Here is a 20315-nt window from a genome sequence, read left to right as displayed (position 1 = left end):
TAATCGGGTAATATTGAATGGAAGGAAGTCTATGTTTATGGAAGACTGGATGACTAAACAAATCTGGTCTGTTGGACACATAATGGATGATAATAGAAACATACTTGAATTGAATGATTTTAATGCTAAATATAGCATGAGTTGCTCCTGTGAGACTTATAGGAAAGTCATACAGAATATCCCACAAGTCCTTATCCAATTAATAAAGAACAATATCTTGAACATTCCAACTCCAAATTTACATAAAATAAAGTTAGATGATTTGGACCTAGTAACTGAAAACTGTAACAATACATTTTTTTTATTTTTTTGAACTTATTTTTTATTTGACACATTCATACATACAAACACAAATTCAACAACATAGGAGATGTGCGTTACATACAGATAGATTATAGTCCTTTGAAAGTCTTTTCCGTTCCTAACCTCTCATTGACTAGATCTTTGTAATTATCAGTCAGTGTTCTCGTACTTAATACGTCATACTTTCATATTTGACAACCAAAAAACAATACTACCAAGTCTTAGTACTTTACAAATAAGAGAGAAAACAACAACACCAATTCAAAAGTAAAGAAAGAAAAAGGGAAGGAAAGTACCCTGCTATATTAATAAAATAAATAAAATAAAATAAGATCGAATAAAAGTGGAGGCGATTAGAGTTCAGGCATTACCTGCCTTATTAATGACCATCTCCTATCAAACAAGTTTGTCTTCAGCTGTAGTCTTGCTGTGATTTTCTCCATGATAAACACATTTTTTACCCTGTCTCTCCATTGCGTTATGCTTGGAGGCCGCGGTTTCAACCAGGAAGCTGTTATTGTCTTTTTGCTATCAGCAGCAGGATTCTCAGTAAATATTTAGAATTCTTATCCGTCATATCGTCGGGAATTATACCTAAGATGTAAAGTGCTGGTTCCAGAGGGAACTCAATACCCAAAATCAGTTTAATCTCCTTCTGAATGTTCTTCCAGAAATCCTGTATTTTGGGGCAATCCCAGAATATATGGGTGGAGTCACCCACCGTTCCACACTCCCTCCAGCATAGATCAGTTGTATTGCTGTATTTCGATGTAATAAATGGGGTGTAAAAGTAACGCATCTTAACTTTCCAGTCAAATTCCCTCCATGTTGGGCTATTCGTTAGTTTATGTCCCTCTTTAAATGTTTCCTCCCATTCTTCTTCTGTTATTATGATGTTTGCTTCCAGCTCCCATTTTTCTTTATTATCCAAGTTGTTATCCTCAGATTCATGTTGTATTGCTTTATATATTTTTGATATAATCCCTTTTTTTGACTTGTCCTCTGAAAATGACCAGAACACTTCCTCTAATTTAGATGGTGTCTTACAAATGTTCTCCCATTCCTGGTGTTTCTGTAGATAATCTCTTAGCTGTAAAAATTTGTAGAAGTCATGAGCTGATAAGTTAAATTATTTTTGAAGTTGTGTAAATGATTTCATTGTTTGTCCCTGGAACATTTGGTCAATATATATTAGTCCTTTGTCAGCCCATTTGTTAAATCCTGAATCCATGACAGATGGTACAAAGTCTGGGTTCTTTGCTATTTTAGTAGCCCTGCTTACAGAGTTCGACAGTTTCAGGTTCTTTCGTACTGCTGACCAAGTTTTCATTGTTCCCCTGATCCATTCGTTACCCATCCCGAGTTTCCTCCGAGCCCCTTCATTCAAAAATGGGAGCGATTCTAAAGAAACATTTTGACATGCATTTTGCTCCATATACACCCATATCGAGTCTTTCTCTTTAGTGATCCACATAATTAAGGCTCTGAGTTGTGCTGCCCAATAGTAATTTCTTAAGTTAGGTAAATTCAACCCTCCCTTCTCTTTTTTGCTAAGAAGCGTCTTGTATTTAATTCTCGCTTTTTTATTTTGCCATAAGAATTTTGATATGATTTTGTCCAGTTTTTTTAGAAAAGCTCCAGAGATCACAATGGGCAACGACTGGAACAAAAACAACAATCCTGGCAGTATATTCATTCTTACTGCTAATACTCTTCCCAGCAGAGTCAATGGCAAAATCTCCCACCTAGCCAAATCATTCTTTATCTCAATCATCAATTTCCCATAGTTAGCCTCAAATAACTGAGCTGTACCAGGAGTGATAGTTATACCCAGGTATCTAAACCCTCTTTCGGTCCATTTAAAGTGGACCTTCTCTTTAAGTTCTCCTGGACATTGTCCTGAGACCATCATAGCTATTGATTTGGCTTCATTCGTCAAATACCCAGATATTTCACCATATTCTTTTAAGTTGTCTAGTAACGCTGGTATAGACGTGGAGGGCTCACTTATATATGTTAATAAATCGTCCGCAAATAACGACGTTTTGTGTTCTATGCCCCCCTCATCTTTTATTCCTTTTATGTTTTTATTTTGTCTTATTGACTCCGCTAACGGTTCAATACTTGCAGCAAACAGCAGCGGGCTCAGGCAGTCCCCTTGCCTGACTCCTCTTTTGAGATGGAAAAATTCTGAACAGCAGCCATTGACTCTGATCCGTGATTTGGGATTTTTATAAACAATTTTTACCCAGTTTATAAATGCTGAATGAAACCCAAAAACCTCCAATGTTTGATACAAGAAGTTCCACTTCACGCGGTCAAATGCCTTTTGTGCGTCTAGGCTTAGCAGCATGGTAGGTTGTCGATTGTTTTTAGTGCATGATATAAGATTTAATGTTCTTCTGATATTATTAGCTCCTTGTCTCCCCGGGATAAACCCAGTTTGATCTGGTTTGATTAATTTAGTTATATGTTGTTGCATTCTCTGTGCTAGTATGCTTGTTAATATTTTTAAATCATTACAGAGCAAGCTAACAGGTCTATATCCCTCACATGAAGTCGGGTCCTTGCCCTCCTTATGTAGCACAGAAATGATGGCTTCTGACCAAGTACCTGGAGGGTTTCCTGTTGACAGAGCATAGTTAAAAACCTTGCACAATACTGGTGTAATCTCTTCTGCAAAACCTTTATAAAATTCTCCAGGGAAGCCATCTGTACCTGGCGATTTGTTACTTTTAAGGGTTTTTATCGTGTCATTTATTTCTTGTGATGAAATTGGTTTTATCATTTCAGATGCTTCCTCTTTCGTTAATGTCGGTAACTGTAGTTTTTTGAAGAATTCTTGTGTTTTGGTCTCAGTGAGATTAGACTGAGTGATTGTATAAGTTTTTATAATATTCTGCAAAGGCCTCTGCTATCTCTGTTGGCTTAGCTGTGATTAAATTGGAGCTGGGATGCCTTATTTTAGTGATTATTCTATTTGTTTGAGCTTTTCGCAGTTGAAATGCCAGTAACCGGCTTGCTCTGTTACCCATCTCATAATATCTTTGATTTGTAAAACGAAGAGCTGCTTTATAAGTTAGTAGTTCCTCCAACTCACGCCTAATTTTTTTTTTTTTTTTTTTTTTTTTTTTTTTCTTTTTAAATCGAGAAGAATGGAGCTGTTAGATGTCCTTTTATGTTCTAACTCCAACTCTCTGATTTTGTTTTCTAGTTTTCCTTATTGTTTCAATCGAGCTTTTTTCAATCTGGATGTTATTTCTATTATTTTCCCTCTTATGACTGCTTTTCCTCCCTCCCACAAAATCGATGGTGAGACCTCAGCGTTGTCATTTATTTGAAAATATTCCTTTAAATGTTGCTTTAGTTCTTTGATTACCTTTTCATCTGATAGGATCGACACATTGAGTTTCCGGTACCTGAAGAAGGATTCCCTGCCCAGCTCAAGAGGTAAGGCCCATTTATACCCTACGTTAACTACGGAAACGGACGCTTTCATCCGGTTCCGGAGGGCGTTTCATCCGTCAGTTTGTCCGTAGGTCAAGAGCTTAGCAATCCGGTGAGCACCGGGCGAAACGGAGCAATACCAGAGGAAGTCGTGGGGGCAGTAGAGAGTCAGGAGCGTGTTGGCTCCGGCAGGTATAAAGGAAGAAGAAGAACGAGTAGGAGATTTAAACATGGCGGGAATGGAGGAGAGAATATGTGAGATGGTCAGGGGGTACATTCACTTGTATGACGCCACGGTGCCTGGGCACCGTGACAAACAGCGCTGTCGAAACAGTTGGGAGGAAATCCATAAATCGGGCTTTAGTCCCTGTTTCCAGAAACACCTTCAGTTGTGCAGGATATGGAGACTGTGCCTTTATGTTTTTCTCCTTCAACTTTTTTATTACATCCCGCACTTGTTTCCTCTTCTTCTGTATGTCGTTGGTGTAGTCTTGGTTGAAGTAGATGGTCCGTCCCTCATGTGTTATTTTTTGTTTCCATCCTTGCTGTATGATGCGGTCTTTCACCTGGTGATCAATGAAGCGGGCGACGATGGCTCGCGGGGGGCCGTGCTCTCCGTTGGTTTGGCCATCAGCGAGCGGTGCGCTCTTTCGATGCGGATATCCGCGGCCGCGGGGATTTTCAGTGATGAGCGGATGAAGTCAGTCACAAATCCTATGGTGTCACCTCTCTCTGCTCCCTCCGGGATCCCGTGTATCCGTATGTTGTTGCGCCTTGACCTTGATTCCAAGTCTTCGCATTTTGCCGTTAACATGGCCTCTTGGTGAAGGAGAAAGGCGACTGATCGTTCCAGCCGCGCCGCCCTGTCTTCAGTCTCCCCCAACCTTTCTTCCACTTCCACAGTTCGCTGCTCCAGCGAGGCAGTTCTCTCCACAAGTTCCCTTACATTAGTGTCTAGTCTCACCAGAGCTTTCTTGTTTTTATTTGCTGCTTCTGTGTGCTCTTGTCTCAACTTGCGTAGCTCCGCCAATATTACGGATTCCTGTTCCCCGCCGTCGAGTCCCTTTTCCGGCATGGCTCCCCTCGCCGAGTCCATCTCCTCATTGTTCGCGTATTCTGTTTTAGACCTTGTCTCCATCTATTTTTTTTTGTTGTCATTGACTTTCGTTGTCAAGTTTCCTTGACTTTGGCCCACTTTCCGTTGTTAATGATGTTTAAAAGAGCTAGTTTTAGTAGGAGGGTTTCAGTTACGTCATCACGGGAGCGCACGAATTTCAGCTGGTGGGCAGGAAGCTGGACTACAGCATAGCAACAACATGGAGAATATGGAGATGAGTGAATATTGTAGTGGTTTGGAGCCGGCACATAGGTAAAGGAATTTGGCGTTAGTTGAGAAATACATTGGGCGTGACACATACTTAATGAAAATGTCTGAATTTTCGCAAAACCGGAACGATTTGCCGAAAATAGAGGCTGTGGACATAGCGAGCTACCTGGTTCTCCAGACGTCTTACTACACCAAACAACAGATGAAGGCCCACAAAAGTTTGGAAGCATACAAGTATTACCACAGCGGATGGATCAGCAAACTCGGAGTAAAACGTCTACAGAATGATTGTGTTTTGGTGTTCGCCAGGGTAAGTTTGTTTATGGTGCATTATCCCAGTGGAAAATGCAGTGTGTAATGCAGGGCTGGGCAGTAAAGCAGAACTTAACATGTTGAATGCCGAGCTGTGAATGTTGGCATTCATGTTTTGATAAAATGCCGAGATCCAAATATCCAAATGCTGACATTGTGTCTTTGTTAGCCTAATGCACAAGAGAGAGAGAGAGCGATTCTGTTATCAAGAACTTGGGAGCTAATGTGCGCTGTTAGCACTTAAGCACTTCGTGGATACTACTGAAACGTGAAGATTGTGACAAATTTGTTTTGTTTAGATCAGCCACTCTCAGAGATCGCATGAAACACCGATGACGGTGACTTTAGCTTTGTGTTTTGGTAACCCAGCTTGACCGTCGGAGCCCAGTCCACTGACAGTAGCTAACAACGCGCTGGGGCAGCCTTCAAAACAAAGCCCAAACGTAGCCCGTATTACATTACTGTTGATTGGCATTTAGCAACATAATACTTCACTGCACTACTACTAAACAGTTAGATTTACCACATACCTTTGAAAAGTGGTCACCGCAGACACGACCATTTGCAAATTCAGCCCCTCCAGTCTGTAAACGTAGGTTAACTATCCACTTTTTGCGGCGTTGTTCTGTGAGTTTTTTTCCATTTCTCACCTCTATGGGCGATTACCTTCGGTCCTCGATAGTAACCCTTTCCCTTCTCTCGGTTAGACCGATTGCAACATCCAAAAACGGCACAAAACTGAGGTATTTTGTGCAAAAAGGGGCAGACAAAACACAGTGTTTTCAATGGGCTCCAGCTCCTGGGTTCACGCGCTTAGAAAAATACGGAAGTGACGTCAAGTGAAACCCACCTATTGGTTTCTCCATCCATCCATCATCTTCCGCTGGTCCGGGGATCGGGTCGCGGGGGCAGCAGCTTGAGCAAAGAAACCCAGACGTCCCTGTCCCCGGCCACTTCCTCCAGCTCTTCTGGGGGGACCCCGAGGCGTTCCCAGGCCAGCCGAGAGACATAGTCTCTCCAACGTGTCCTGGGTCTTCCCCGGGGCCTCCTCCCAGTGGGACGGGCCCGGAACACCTCACCGGGGAGGCGTCCAGGAGGCATTCTCACTAGATGCCCGAGCCACCTCATCTGACTCCTCTCGATGCGGAGGAGCAGCGGTTCTACTCCGAGCCCCTCCCGGATGACCGAGCTTCTCACCCTATCTCTAAGGGAGAGCCCAGACACCCTGCGGAGGAAACTCATTTCGGCCGCTTGTATTCGCGATCTCGTTCTTTCGGTCACTACCCACAGCTCGTGACCATAGGTGAGGGTAGGAACATAGATTGACCGGTAAATCGAGAGCCTCGCCTTCTGGCTCAGCTCCTTCTTCACCACGACGGGCCGGTGCAGAGCCCGCATCACTGCAGATGCCGCACCGATCCGTCTGTCAATCTCCTGCTCCATTCGTCCCTCACTCGTGAACAAGACCCCGAGATACTTGAACTCCTCCACTTGGGGAAGGATCTCATTCCCGACCCGGAGAGGGCATTCCACCCTTTTCCGGCCGAAGACCATGGTCTCGGATTTGGAGGTGCTGATTCCCATCCCAGCCGCTTCACATTGGTTCCTATTCCTATTGGTTTCTTCGAGAGCTAACTTTTTATGCTGTCTTCTCCAACATGGCGCCACCGGAAGTCCAACAATACATTTTTAAGACAGTATTCAGTAAACACCTTATATCCAGGTATAGCAAGAAGCTCATTCATTCTTAGAGATTGTAACAAATCTGAAAAATCAAATATTCGGACAAAATACTTCAAATTCCCAGTTCCCCCAAAATGTAAAGAAGTTCATTTCAAAAATATAAACAACATCTATCCCTCAAATGAATTTTTAAAAAGAAGATTTAAATTTGTTGTAGAAAACTATTATAATTGCAAAACAAATCTGGACACAACAGAACACCTATTTTATGAATGTGAGACTGTCCAAAATCTGTGGAAATCTCTCCGTGATTTATTATCGTCCAGTTCCATAAACACGGATTTCTGGTCTTTTCAAAACATCCAAGTAGGTGTAATCCTTAAAGATAAAATAACAGAGTTCTTGGTAAATAACCTCATCATAATCACTAAATATTATATTCACAAACTCGATATGCCAAATCCCCACCTTCATGGCTTGCATTAAAAAATGATATATTCTCCTTCCAAAAATGTCTGAAACATGTAAATAATCCCCATGCAGATAAATTATACACACTCGTAGCAAATCTTAACCTGTCCTAACCCCCTGTAACTGTTTAGAATGGACTTACCTTTTCTTTTCTCCTTGTTTTTTTTATTATTTATTGTCCCCTTTTTTATCTTGTGCATTTAAGATCTTTGAATACTTATTTTTCTATAAGAGATAGCCCACACTACAATAATTTATTTTCTTTCAATTTTTACCATATGTGGAGGTGTGAACATGTGAAGTTAAAATAACACAAACTGTTTACTTTTGAGTATGTCATTGTTCTGTCTATGTGACATGTTTAAATAAATAAATACAATTTAAAAATTAAATAAAAAAACTTTGTCAGTTTGAATGTTTTACTGACAGCATTGTTGTCCCGTTGTGTCTGAAATGGAGGGAAATCTGTTCCAAAGTCATTTTGTTATAAATGATGAAGGCAGCCAGCTGCAGTCTGCTGATTCAGTCTTTATGCTATGAGCAGGGCGTTCCTGCCCTCTAGTGGCCACAGATGGTATCTACAGAAAAGGTAAAGCTAGAGATGTTACAAATGACTGATACTTCCGGTGAGACCTCTCACAATAAAACGCTATTAACGCTGTGCTGCACCTCACAGACGTAATATGAAGCTGTTTGATCTGATAACAGCGGAAACTTGTTTTACTCAGGAGTGACTGAATGTAAATAAGTTGGTGGCCTCTTTGTGTGAAAGGCGCAGGTTTTTTCTTCAAGTGTATAAAAAGCTACAGTTAACGCTAGCTAGTTAGCGGCAGTTAGCTAGCATCTTTGTTAGCTCCAGTTATATTTAGTTTAAAGGTTAAGTAGAGAATGAGTGAATGTGGTGCTAAAACGTGGCTACTTCATGTGACAGTAAATTTAAACAGAGCAGACTTTATAGTTCTCGCTGTACCATGGTACTGGTGATCTGACTTCCGGTTAAATCATGAAGCATTGATTGATGTAGCTGTGCGGTTTAACCGCTAGAGGGCAGTAATAACGGCCGTTTCATTTCCCAGCGCTTCTTCATGGCAGATATGAATGAATAAACACACACAATAAGGTCTGTGGAACACAAACATGATTCATGATGAACTTCTCGACTGTAACACGTGTTTAGGTAGAATTAAGACTCTTCTGAGGCTCCAACAACTTTCTGCTTTCAGCCTTTCTGCTGCACAGGATGCAGAAGCTGCAAACTCTCCTGAAAAACCTTGTTTTTAAAATGGAATTATTATGTTTCAGTGCTTTTGACAGTTCTGACTCTTTGAATATAAGGTGACTCAGACATATTGCATCATAATCAGACCTCTACGTGATGAAGGACACTGCTTGGCCACAGAGTTGGAAACATGGCTGCTGATGGAAACTGAAGTCTCAGCTTTTAACTCAACATGACACTTTTCTTTGGACACATTTCCCCTCCTGTGGGCTCATTCACTCCTTCAGGCATTAAGCTGCTGCGCTGCCAACATTTGGACACAATATAGATGCAGATGACTCTGAGAGCGTGTCCGATGGGTCAAATGAAAAGTTGATCTGTATGGATGGGGAATATTTTGCTCAGTTTAACTGAATGCTCACATGTAAAGTAGAAACACACAGTCTCATGTGAGGGAAAGTCAATAAGTGTCCCAGTTAGAATTCATTTGGACAAATAAAAATCATGGTATGAATGAATAAGCACTAAAGGCGTTGATCTGATACGTGATTGATAACAGTCGAGACTGATGGACAATCCCTGCACTTACACACATCTCAAGTAGTTTGTAAAAGGGGAATAAAAGGAACTTTAATCCTTTTCAATTCTCATATTGTTATGTTTTCATGTTGTTGTAGTGGCTCAGGTTTCTAGCATCTAATAATTAAGCTTTGATTTAACTTTATTTCTCCCTGTCTCCAGCCTGTGAGCTTGTATTTGGGCCCTTCATTTCTCTTCCTTCACTCCTGAGTAAAACAAGTTTCCGCTGTTATCAGATCAAACAGCTTTAAATTACATCTGTCAGGTGCAGCACCATACATTCCTCCAGAACCACTTCCGCTACACCAGCTTCAGGAGCCAGTAGGAACTTTGTCCGTCTCTGGCGTCACATATAATGACCAATGGGAGAGCAGCTGAGAGTCTGGAACAAGCCCCGCCCCCTCACTGGCTGCATGTGCCGGGGCGAAGCACAGAGATCGTTCCCTCCGTTAAAGACACCGTTATTATGCCCACTAAATACAGTCTGAGGAACTGAGGAGGACTCTGAAATGTTTCAGCTCACAGGAAAGTTGTCCACGAGAACAAACACAAGAGGCTCCATGTTTTTAAGTGTTAGCTACAGCAGAAGGTTTTCAGCCGTTTGGAGGAGCAGACAGGAGTCCAGCAGCTGAGGAGTGAACCCCAAAAAACTGATTCAACACGCCTAAAAAGACAACATATAGAAACTAGTGTCTGCGACATTTGGGATGTTTTCTCTGCTGTACTTGGCTTCAGCAGCCGTTTAAAGCAGCAACTGACGCCTTCGCTCTCACAGCCACCAGACAAAAAAGCAGCCGGCGCAGAGGCGAGGGCCAAGGGACCGTCTACAAAGTGCAACACCTGCTACAGAAATATTCAATAACTCCGCTCTAACGAGTCTTAATGTCACTAAAATCACCGCAGACATCAACAGCCTCCTATTGGTTCCACAAACACAACTTGTGCTTAATTTGGTGCGTGTGTGTGTGAGTATGTTGTTCTGAACAATTGACCAACATCTGTATTACAGTCTGCGGTGTCACCTCAGGAGACTCTGATATCCTGCTGGTTATCCTACAACAGGTGTGTGCAGCAGGAACAGGAAAAGGATGGATGAGATCTTTATGGTATGATGGAGGTTGGAGCTTCAACAAAAAGATGTGAAAAGTCTATATATTTCCACATTTATTTTCTTCACGGAGTTTCTGCATCATGAAACTGACATCATGCAGTTTATCTTTACACCACAAGAGGGCAAAAAAGTCCCCTTCCTTCACAGTTCCAGCAGATATTAGTTACATTAGAGCTGAACTGAACATGGATCAGTAACATTTATTCAGTCCTGATCATCAGTGTTTGTCCAGTTATGGTAACAAAGACAAACTGGTCACATGTGGCACCATTAAAGATGATTGACAGCCCTTAAATGCTGTAAATTGCTTTCAGTCTCTTCTGTAACTGATGACTTCAACATGTTGAAGAGCTGTTTGATCCAACCCTAAACTCATTCATTCATTCATTCATATATATCGTCTCACACTGATTCTCCACACTTTGATGAAAATGTGTCCCACAAAGAAAAGTGATCATTCATTTCTTTAGATCTAAAATAGAGGAAGCTGGGAACAGAGGGACAGCAAGACCCGCCAAGATACAACTCATGCATGTTATGGAAACAAGAAAATGATAAGAATGCTCAGTGAGAGCAGCCAGACGACATTTTTTCACAGAGAAGAGATGAAGGTGTGGCTGCACACACGGATGAAGGATAAGAAGCTGCTTCACTTAAATCCTCCTGATGAAGATGAAGCTGGAGCTAAAGTCTCTTTACTCATTAGAAAGATGCAGAATTAAGAAGGTTGAAGAAAAAGTTGTTAGAGGACCTCTTGATAGATCTTCATCATTAAGGGACATCTTTTTCATCTTTGTTTCTGATCAAACCTTTACTCTGAATGTTTTATACTTTGGAGGGGTTGATAGATTTCTTCATGAGCTGGTTGAAAACAGCCGTTTCAAACAGGAATCTCAGCTTGTAAACTCAGAAATGCAAAGATGGCCGATGCTCATCACATTCACAGCTCAGACACTCCTGCTTTAATGTGTGAGAGCAGGAAAAGAAAGTCTGAAGTGTCAGATTACTGAAGATGTCAGAGTCCAGAAGAAGCTCTGTGACTGACATGAACGTTTGGAGTCAGGAACCATCAGCCATTCATCCAGAACCGCTTCCACCACACCGCCTCCTGGATTCAGGAGCCAGTAGAAATGTGTCCCCTGCTGACATCATAGATGGTAACCAATGGGAGACCAGCTGAGAGTTTGGAATAAACCCCGCCCCTTCACTGTCTGCTTCTGCTCTTTCATGGCAGCTGCTCAGATACTTCCATTTTATTCATTTCACTCAGTTTGGAACCTTCCTGAATAAGAAAGACTGTTGGACCCTTAGCAAAAAGTGGTACTTGAAGTTCATTTTATTAAGCATGCTTGAGTACAAGTATAGCAAGTATACTACGTACCATGTACTTGTAGTGTACTAGAAAGTATACTAATTTAATACTTTTTAAGACAAAATATGAACATTTTTCAGTTTATAAGAGTATACTTTAAGTATACATTATAGGGTAATTTTAAGTTTACAAAAGTACACTCATCTATATACTACTGATGTACTAGGTATATACTTCCAGTCCACATTTAAGTTTTTTCAAGTATACTTTAACTCTACATTTCTAAAACTAAAAAAATAATAATACTAAAAATAATACTTGTTGTATAACTTAAGTGTACTTGTAAGTTTGCTTAGCATATTAGTTGTAGCATACTGGTTATGTTTATGTATTTGTCAGACGCTTTTATCCAAAGTGACTTACACTGGTAGGCGGGTACGGTGAGGGGGTCTCGCCTAAGGACCCCTACTGCAGGTAGTGCCTTTCATGCAGGGGATTTAAACCCAGGTCACCCACATTAGATGTGACAGTCACTATCCATTCAAATATTTATACAGTATACCTGAAATATACTTCTTAAAGCATTCTTAAAGTTAACTCATACTGTCTGTATACTGTAATGTATTTACAAAATCACAAGACAGAATTCTGAGAACGAGTTTGATATATATATATAACATTTTAAAATATACTATACAGTGTATTTACAGATACCTGCTGTTTAAATCATTAAAGATGTGCATTTAAAAAACAAAGAGCCTCAATGAAATAAAGTTTTTCTTTGCTGAGTCAATGACTTGACCTTATTCTGTACTTTGATGAGATAAACTAAGTATTAGTACTTTGTGGCAGAAAGAAGTCAAAAGTATACTAAAGTACAAGTATAAGCTTTAATACTAAAGTCTTAAGTCTTAGTATAAATGTTCTTAGTCTTAGACTTTTCTTTATACTTTTCACTATAAGCCAAGTATACCTCACTATCCTATTCTTAAGTATATAAAATATAGTATATAAAAAGTAAACTTCAAGTGTACTGCCTCAGTTTTGGTATAAAATAAGTATATTCATGGTACACTTGAATAAAGTACTTTTTGCTAAGGGGGCAGAGTGTGAGGTGGGTGGATGCAGCGTGACAGAAGGCAGAGGGAAGGGCGGCTTCAGACCAGAACCTACAGTGGTTCTGACAAAGTGAGGATGAGTATTATCCATAAGCACTGATCAGCTGACTTCCTTTACCTAAAGCCAAGCAGCTCCCTCATGACGGGTCACATGACGTGTCAACAGGAATGAGAGGAAGCTGAGCTGTGAGCCTCTGCTGGTAGATGAGGTGGTGACAGAAATCTGACAACATTTCAGCTGACAGCAGCAGTTCACCTGCAGCAATGTCAGGAAGCTTCAGTGTTCAGGTGGGAGTCGCACAGACTCACACACACACTGATGTGTTTGTTCAAAGCTTCCACCTGGTGAAGTGACCCACAGTTAAAGTTCTGACAGGACTGCTGCAGAACAGATGTTCACACATCTGTCAGAGTCTGTCTGTCTGTCTGTCTGTTTCTGTGTGTGACTTCTGCTGTTTTATCTTTCCTCCATCAGGAACCTCAGCGTTCCAGAGAACTGAACCTTCAGGTTTTACAGGAAGCTGGAACAGAGAAGAGGAATCTTAAAGGAGTGTAAGTCCGTCAGTGTTTCCAGCTCAGCTCGGATGAAGTCCTCCGTCTGTCAGCGCTCTGCAGCTCCAACCACCCAACGCCTCCATCTGTGAGGAAAAGCAGACTCTGCGGTGAGTCTCTTTCATGTTTCAGCTTCTTTTGTCTGTCAAAGTGTTGCTGCTTCAGCAGGAAACAGCTGATCAGACTGACTGCAGAAACCTTATTGATCCTGCAGGGAAACAGCTCTGTTCCAACACTCAGTTAAGAAAGGAGGAAACAGGGGAGTGGAAATAGATCAGAATGTGAAGAAGGCAGAAAGTGTGAAAACATGATGAGACGTGTTTAGATGTTGGCTTGTGGCTGCATATTTGTTTTTAAATGTGGGAATATGGAGCGTCCCGGCCTTCACAGGAGTGAACGTCAGACTTCAGCTCAGAGTCACAGACCCATCCCACCTGTTTACTGCCTTTGAGTCTGTTCAGAAGCAGCTGGAGACAAATGGAGGAAGTTTTTAGACCAACAGCTGACAGTATGCAGCCAGTTGTTCTGTCTTCATCGGTGTGCCAGCAGCAGCTGTTTGCACATGCTCAGATGTGTTGTTGTGGCTGCTCAGACAGGGTGTAGTGTGGAGGAGGAGGAGGGCACTGTTCATAACGCCCAGTTCATTAAACACCTGCTGGCTTTATCAATGATCTCTGTGGACTGCAGTTTCAGTCAATATAGAGAAAGAAATACTTTCAGAATAATGTCAGTAAGAGAAATGAATAAACCTCTGAAAAGAAATCCTGAAATAAATACATCACATAAATATAAAGAAAGGATGAAGTTAAAGAAATAAAAGATTTATCGATATAAATCTCTGAATGTACATCACTGATTTATTTTGGGTGTCTGATTGACTAATATCATCAATATTTCAAAGCTGTTTCTGTCTCCATGTTTTAATTCCTTATGAGGATTTCAAAGAAGAAATCAACGTGACTTTAGAAAATATAAAGAAGTCTTTCACTGAGGATTGTTAATTCTTATATAAAATCATGTTTATTGTACTTTTTTTAGCTCTGAACATATATTTCTATTCTTTATTTATTAGTCTAAGGATTTATTTCAAAGGTGCATTTATCTTTTTAAGTATTATTTTATTGAATATTGATTGAAACTGTTGCAGATGAAACCAGCCGACCGAATATAAAGTGTTTCCATCAGCTCAGCCTTAAACTGAAGCAGCAACAGGACTACAAACATGTCTGTAATACATATCCTGTAATATGAGATCTGTGTGCACGTTGGTGACTTTTGGACAGTTTTTCATGGTTGTCAGATTTGATTGTTTACATGTTCTGAGCCACAAGAAAACCAAAATATAGGAACTGCAGAACCTGACGGTAAATCAACATGTTTTTAGCTTCTTTTTTTTCCCGCTCAATATCAAAGTGATAAAAGGCAGACAGTCAGAACTCAGTGTTGTATTTTTAAAGCAGAGAACCTGCTTTGGGATTAAGTCAGGGGAAAAAGTCATTGGCCCTCATTTATCAAACTTGCGTAAGACGAAAAACGTGCGTAGGTCGTGTGTACGTTCTTTTCTGCGCAAAGGTTGGCATTTATCAAATCCATCGTGAACGCAGGAAAGATGAAATCGCCACGACAGGTCTGAGGCCGGTGTACGCACTTTTCCATTTTGACTTGCGGTGACTGCAATACAGCAGCGTCACTAGTGCGTGCTCAGGAGTCGCAACAAATCCCTAGGTTAAAATTACAGACTTATCACTTTAAAGAATGTAATTCCCTCTCAAGTCGAAATCACGAAAACCAAGTTGTTCTTTTGTTACAGGCTTTAATCACACAAGGAGCATGATAGTGTGCCGTGAGAACTGTTAGACATACAGACAGAAAAGAAAATAAACCAAATTACTCCCACGTAAAGACATCAAAGGAACAACGCGACTGTTACATGACTCAACAGAACTTCGTCACATTACATCTTTAGTCTTACAAACATAACAGTAACAACATAAATGTACCTCATTGGCCGCTTTCTCTTGAGAGAAAATTAGAAATCTTCAGTCCTTCAGTGCACTATGCACTTTATCCAGTCTTCCTTAATTATTGATGATCTTAGGCAGAGAAATCAGCAAGGTGCCTGCGTGCTAGCTTGGTCCAGAATGTTCCAAGTAGCGACCCTCAAAAGTAACACCCATCAACCTGCGGCAGCAACCTTGGTTCCCCCTTAAGACTTGTTCCCCATATCAAACAAACAATTTACATGAAATATATGAAATGATGCTTTTAATATTAAACTACTGTTACTACAAATGTATGTATTCATGGACTCTGTATGTTTTAACCTAATGTTTATTTATCTATTATTTATTTATTTATTCTGACTTCGATGGCAGCTACACTCCCACCAAATCACTTGTGATTTTACTCAAACATACAAACTAAGCTAACACTGGATGATAAGACACATTGCAAGAAAATGTGGCAGCATCACTCTGCTTCAATCAGGGTCACTGTCTTATGGATGGGTCTCTCCAAGTACAGCGGCTTCCCAATGCGTTTACCTTCTTTATCCAAAGTTGAATCACTGATCAGCAGTTGCAGTTTCCTTACACAACCATCTTCTGCAGGATAGGCCTTTGTGACCTTTGCCAACTTCCATTCTCAGGCATGCAAACTGGTCAGGGGTGAAAAAGGTGAGAAGGGTACACGGACACACGGCACGCGCGGAAAAGCGGAAACATGAGACGCATTAAGTTGTAAATTATACAAAATATATATTATAAAATATACAGTATGTCCCATTTGCATTAAGTAGAGAACAGCTGTGCAGCATAAAAGATGAATTTATAGGTACAGTAGGCCTATCAATTGCATTTACTGTACTATTATGTGTTTGATATATAACATCACAGGTCTTCAAAAGCATTTAACTGTAGTATCATACATTTAATTACATTAAATTTAACGAAAAATTTAGTCCCATGGTCCTTAAAGGGATACTACAAGTATGTAGGATTAAACGTTTAATTAATTACTGCCCCAAGACAGCCTATGCTTAGTAATAGCCTGAACGATGACTCTCCCGACCACTTTCGCGGTCCGCTGTCATTAAACCACGAAAGTGAACGTTTGGCATGCCGAGCCAAACGAGCTCCACGGGAAAAACTTATATCAGCAATTCACTTGACGTACCGCCAGAGACAAATTTGTATCGACAGCTGGCACTCTAACAGAAAAACATTCTCGCGGCAAGCTTAGTTAAACGGCATTTTTTCATGACAGTGTAAGTTTTGAGACATGCATGCCACGAGCACTACGTAATCCTACATTGTGCCCCCTTTTAACTTCGATTGATGGTGCATCATACTGGATGAACACGAGTGCACCTGTAGGCTGTCATCATCAACGGGGGTATCAACGGGGGTGTGGGCGAACAGCGAGGGGATGGGGGTCGCACTCTCAAATACGACCTGTGGCAGAGCTCTCCGGACTCTGCATTGATAAACTCACGACGAATGAAACGACCTCCTCAAATGGGCAAAATGTTCCCTTTCCGTGATTATCGGAGGGTATTATGAAGGGGCATACCTCGTTAAAAAGCCAAGTCCGGCGACAATTAAGGTCTCCATTGACGTTGGCTAAAAGTATTAGCAAAGCCCTGAACTTGTGTGGAAGGCGCTAGTTAGCCACTCTACAGTTACCTCGAGTAGCACTAACACAAACAGCGTTCTGTGAGGCGGTGAAATATCGAGGAATTGTTGACTATTTCAAGTCTGTTATCAAGACATTTAGCTGACACTTGTATCAAAGACACTATTAAAAGCACATTAATTGATCTAACGACACAATTCGTTATGAAGACTATTTCAGGACATCAGTCAAATTGTAGCAGGGGGGTGGTCCGGGGGGGGGGGGGGGGGGGGTGAATAGGGGTTCGCCCTCCTCACTTCTGATTGGTGATAGTGGTTCTCTCACACGCCACTCTTGTCAGTCATTTGTTGTCACATAGGTCTAGTGTAGTTTTGAGGTTCACAGTTCCACTCGCTAGTTGACATGCTCACCCCCCCCCCCCATTTTTTTTTCTCCTCGGATCTACGCGATTCAGAAGAATGACCCATTTTGATTTCAAAACGGCGAATTTCGCCGAAAGGTGGCAAGTTTGCATGCCTGCATTCTGTTCTTGGGGCAGTGTCATCTTGCACGATCACGATATCATTGACCTTAGCGTTCCTGCGCTTTCGTTGCCATTTCTGACGCGGTTGTAGGTTCAACAGATATTCTTTGCACCATCTGGACCAAAACTCGTTGGCTAAGTATTGGACCTTGCGCCACCTCTTCCGAAGGTAAAGGTCTTCTCTTTCAAACTTCCCAGGTGGTGGAAGAATGATAGAGGACTTCATTGTCAGTATGTGATTAGGTGAAAGAGGCTGCGGTCCCGTAGGATCGTTCAGTAAGTGAGCTGTCAATGGTCGACTGTTAATGATTGCCATTACTTCATAAAAGTATGTCCTCAATGATGAAGTATCGAGTCGATTGGAGGACTGATCCAGGATAGACGTAAGCACACTTCTTATTGTCCGAATCTGCCTTTCCCAGGCACCGCCCATGTGGCTTGCTGACGGCGGATTCATGACAAACTCACAGCCCAGTATCTTAAGGTGCTCTTGATCCATCTCCTTCAAAGCTTCTACGAACTCGCGCCTGGCACCGACGAAATTGGTGCCTTGATCGCTGCGGAGTTGTCGAACATTGCCACGTATGGCTATGAAGGCACGGAGAGCGACGATGAAGAAGTCAGTGGTCATCTCTTCAAGAAGCTCTATGTGAACTGCACGAGAGCATAAGCATGTAAACAGCAGGCCGTAGCGCTTAGACTCCTTCCTTCCATCTTTTACATAGAACGGTCCGAAGCAGTCTATTCCGCAATACGTAAATGGAGGTGTTTCTTCCATGCGGTCGCGTGGCAAGTCTGCCATTTGCTGATTCTCTGTAGACCTTCTAAACCTTCTGCACTTGACACACTTGTTAATGCAGGATGAGACAGCATGACTGCATCCGAGTATCCAAAATCCATTGGCTCGTAGCTCATTGACTGTTATGCCACGTCCTTGATGTTGCACTTGTTGATGATAATGCTGTATGAGCAGTCTTGTTATGTGACCTTTGGCAGGTAAAACAGCTGGATGCTTGATGTAATGGTGCAAATCAGCACGCGTCAGCCGACCTCCCACCCTGAGGATTCCCTGTTCGTCAAGGAAAGGGTTCAGTCTGTGTAACTTATTGGTCTTAACAAGCTCCTTCCCATGTTGGAGGGTTTGGATTTCTTCCGCAAAAGCTTCTTTCTGAGCAAGACAAATGATGGTAGCTTCGGCATCGCTCCTTTCCACCAGACTTGTGGCTTCATTCGTTCTTGGGATTGAACCTTTCAGCTCCTTTGCAAGTCGCATGAGACGACCAATGGCTTTGACTAATCTTGTCCAGCAGGAGAACTTTAGGAAACGATCCAGCAGTGAAACTTCTGTAGCTGAAGCCTTGTGTACGAAGACGTTGCATACTTCAGGGTCTTCTGCTGCTACATCTTCCACCTCAACATTTCCACTAGGAAGTTCTTCACACCAGAGAAAATCAGGACCAGAGAACCAGTTGGAGGCAATGAGCTCCTTTGCCCGCAGGCCTCTCGACGCATGATCGGCGGGGTTGTCTTCTGAGCTCACGTGTCTCCACTGATCTGGTCTGGTACTGTCTTTAATCCGCTGGATGCGATTTGCCACAAACACGTGGAATCTTCTTGCATCGTTGTTCACGTATCCAAGGACGACCTTTGAGTCCGTCCAAAAGACTTCTTGAGCATCTATTTCTAGCTCCTTTCTGAGCACGTCACTCATGCATACAGCTACGACTGCTGCCGATAGCTCGAGTCTTGGCACAGTTGTGACCTTAGTGGGGGCCACTCGGGCTTTGCCCATCACTAAAGAGCAGTGGATTTGTCCTGTTTCGCTAATTACCCGAAGGTAAGTACATTCTCCATACCCCAGGAAGCTCGCATCGGAGAAGTAATGAAGTTCATACCTTTGGACTTGCTTGAACTCTGATGGGAGATAACATCGCTGAATCTTGACGTCTGCCAGGTTCTTCAAGTCCAGGAGCCAGGACTCCCACCGTGGTCTCAGATCGTCTGGCAGAGGATCATCCCATCCGACTTTGTCACGGCACATTTCCTGAAGTATTTGCTTCCCAATCAGAATAAAGGGAGCGACAAAGCCTAAGGGGTCGAAGATGGAGGCCACAGTCGACAACACTCCTCTTCTAGAGAGTGGGCGTTCATCCACCACCACTCTGAAGCTGAAGTGGTCTGACGTGATGCACCATTTCACACCTAGCGCTCTCTCCATCTGGGGTTCACCCAGAGCCAGGTCTTGACTTCTTGACGCATCTGCACACTCTTCTTTCGGGAGGGATGCAAGCACCTCTTGGTAATTGGAAACAAACTTGTGGAGGCGTAACCTTCCAGAGCTGCAGAGCTGTCTGGCTTCAGCAACCAACTTTATGGCTTCTTCTGGAGTTGAGACACTTACCAGGCCATCATCGACGTAAAAGTTTCTTTCGATGAAGTGGATTGTTGCTTCACTGAACCGACCTCGTCCTTGTCCGGCGACGTGTTTGAGGCCGTATTTCGCACAGCCGGGTGACGAAGCTGCACCGAATAGGTGCACCTTCATTCGGTAAACTGATGGCTCTGTCCTGATGTCCCCGTTGTCCCACCAAAGGAACCAGAGGAAGTCCTGATCTTCTGCTCTGACCCGAAACTGGTGAAACATGCGTTCAATATCGCACATCAAGGCTACTGGGCCCTTCCTGAATCGACAGAGGACACCTAACAAAGTGTTTGTCAACTCTGG

At 42.2% G+C, this 20315-nt stretch overlaps 2 protein-coding genes across 5 annotated transcripts in view; one reads left to right on the top strand and one right to left on the bottom strand.

The window, feature by feature from the left end:
- The window catches only part of LOC142385907 (NLR family CARD domain-containing protein 3-like), a 43739-nt gene extending 37555 nt beyond the window's left edge, over window positions 1-6184 (bottom strand). Inside the window, exon 1 of the mRNA XM_075472590.1 lies at window positions 5920-6184. The gene's annotated coding sequence lies outside the window, so the exon portion shown is untranslated. The remainder of the gene's footprint in view (window positions 1-5919) is intronic.
- Window positions 1-20315, top strand: part of LOC142385541 (protein NLRC3-like) — a 197274-nt gene that overhangs the window by 102472 nt on the left and 74487 nt on the right. The window contains exon 1 of one of the 4 annotated variants that reach the window (XM_075472157.1): window positions 13439-13544. The exons of the other annotated variants lie outside the window; for them this stretch is intronic. The gene's annotated coding sequence lies outside the window, so the exon portion shown is untranslated. Of the gene's footprint in view, window positions 1-13438; window positions 13545-20315 lie in introns of those variants that run through there. 4 annotated transcript variants of the gene reach the window in all.

The sequence above is a fragment of the Odontesthes bonariensis genome, chromosome 8, assembly GCF_027942865.1.
Source record: "Odontesthes bonariensis isolate fOdoBon6 chromosome 8, fOdoBon6.hap1, whole genome shotgun sequence".
NCBI classification, from domain to species: Eukaryota; Metazoa; Chordata; class Actinopteri; order Atheriniformes; family Atherinopsidae; genus Odontesthes; species Odontesthes bonariensis.
The sequence above is the reverse complement of the archived record's forward strand: the minus strand, read 5'-3'. Positions and strand labels throughout refer to the sequence as shown.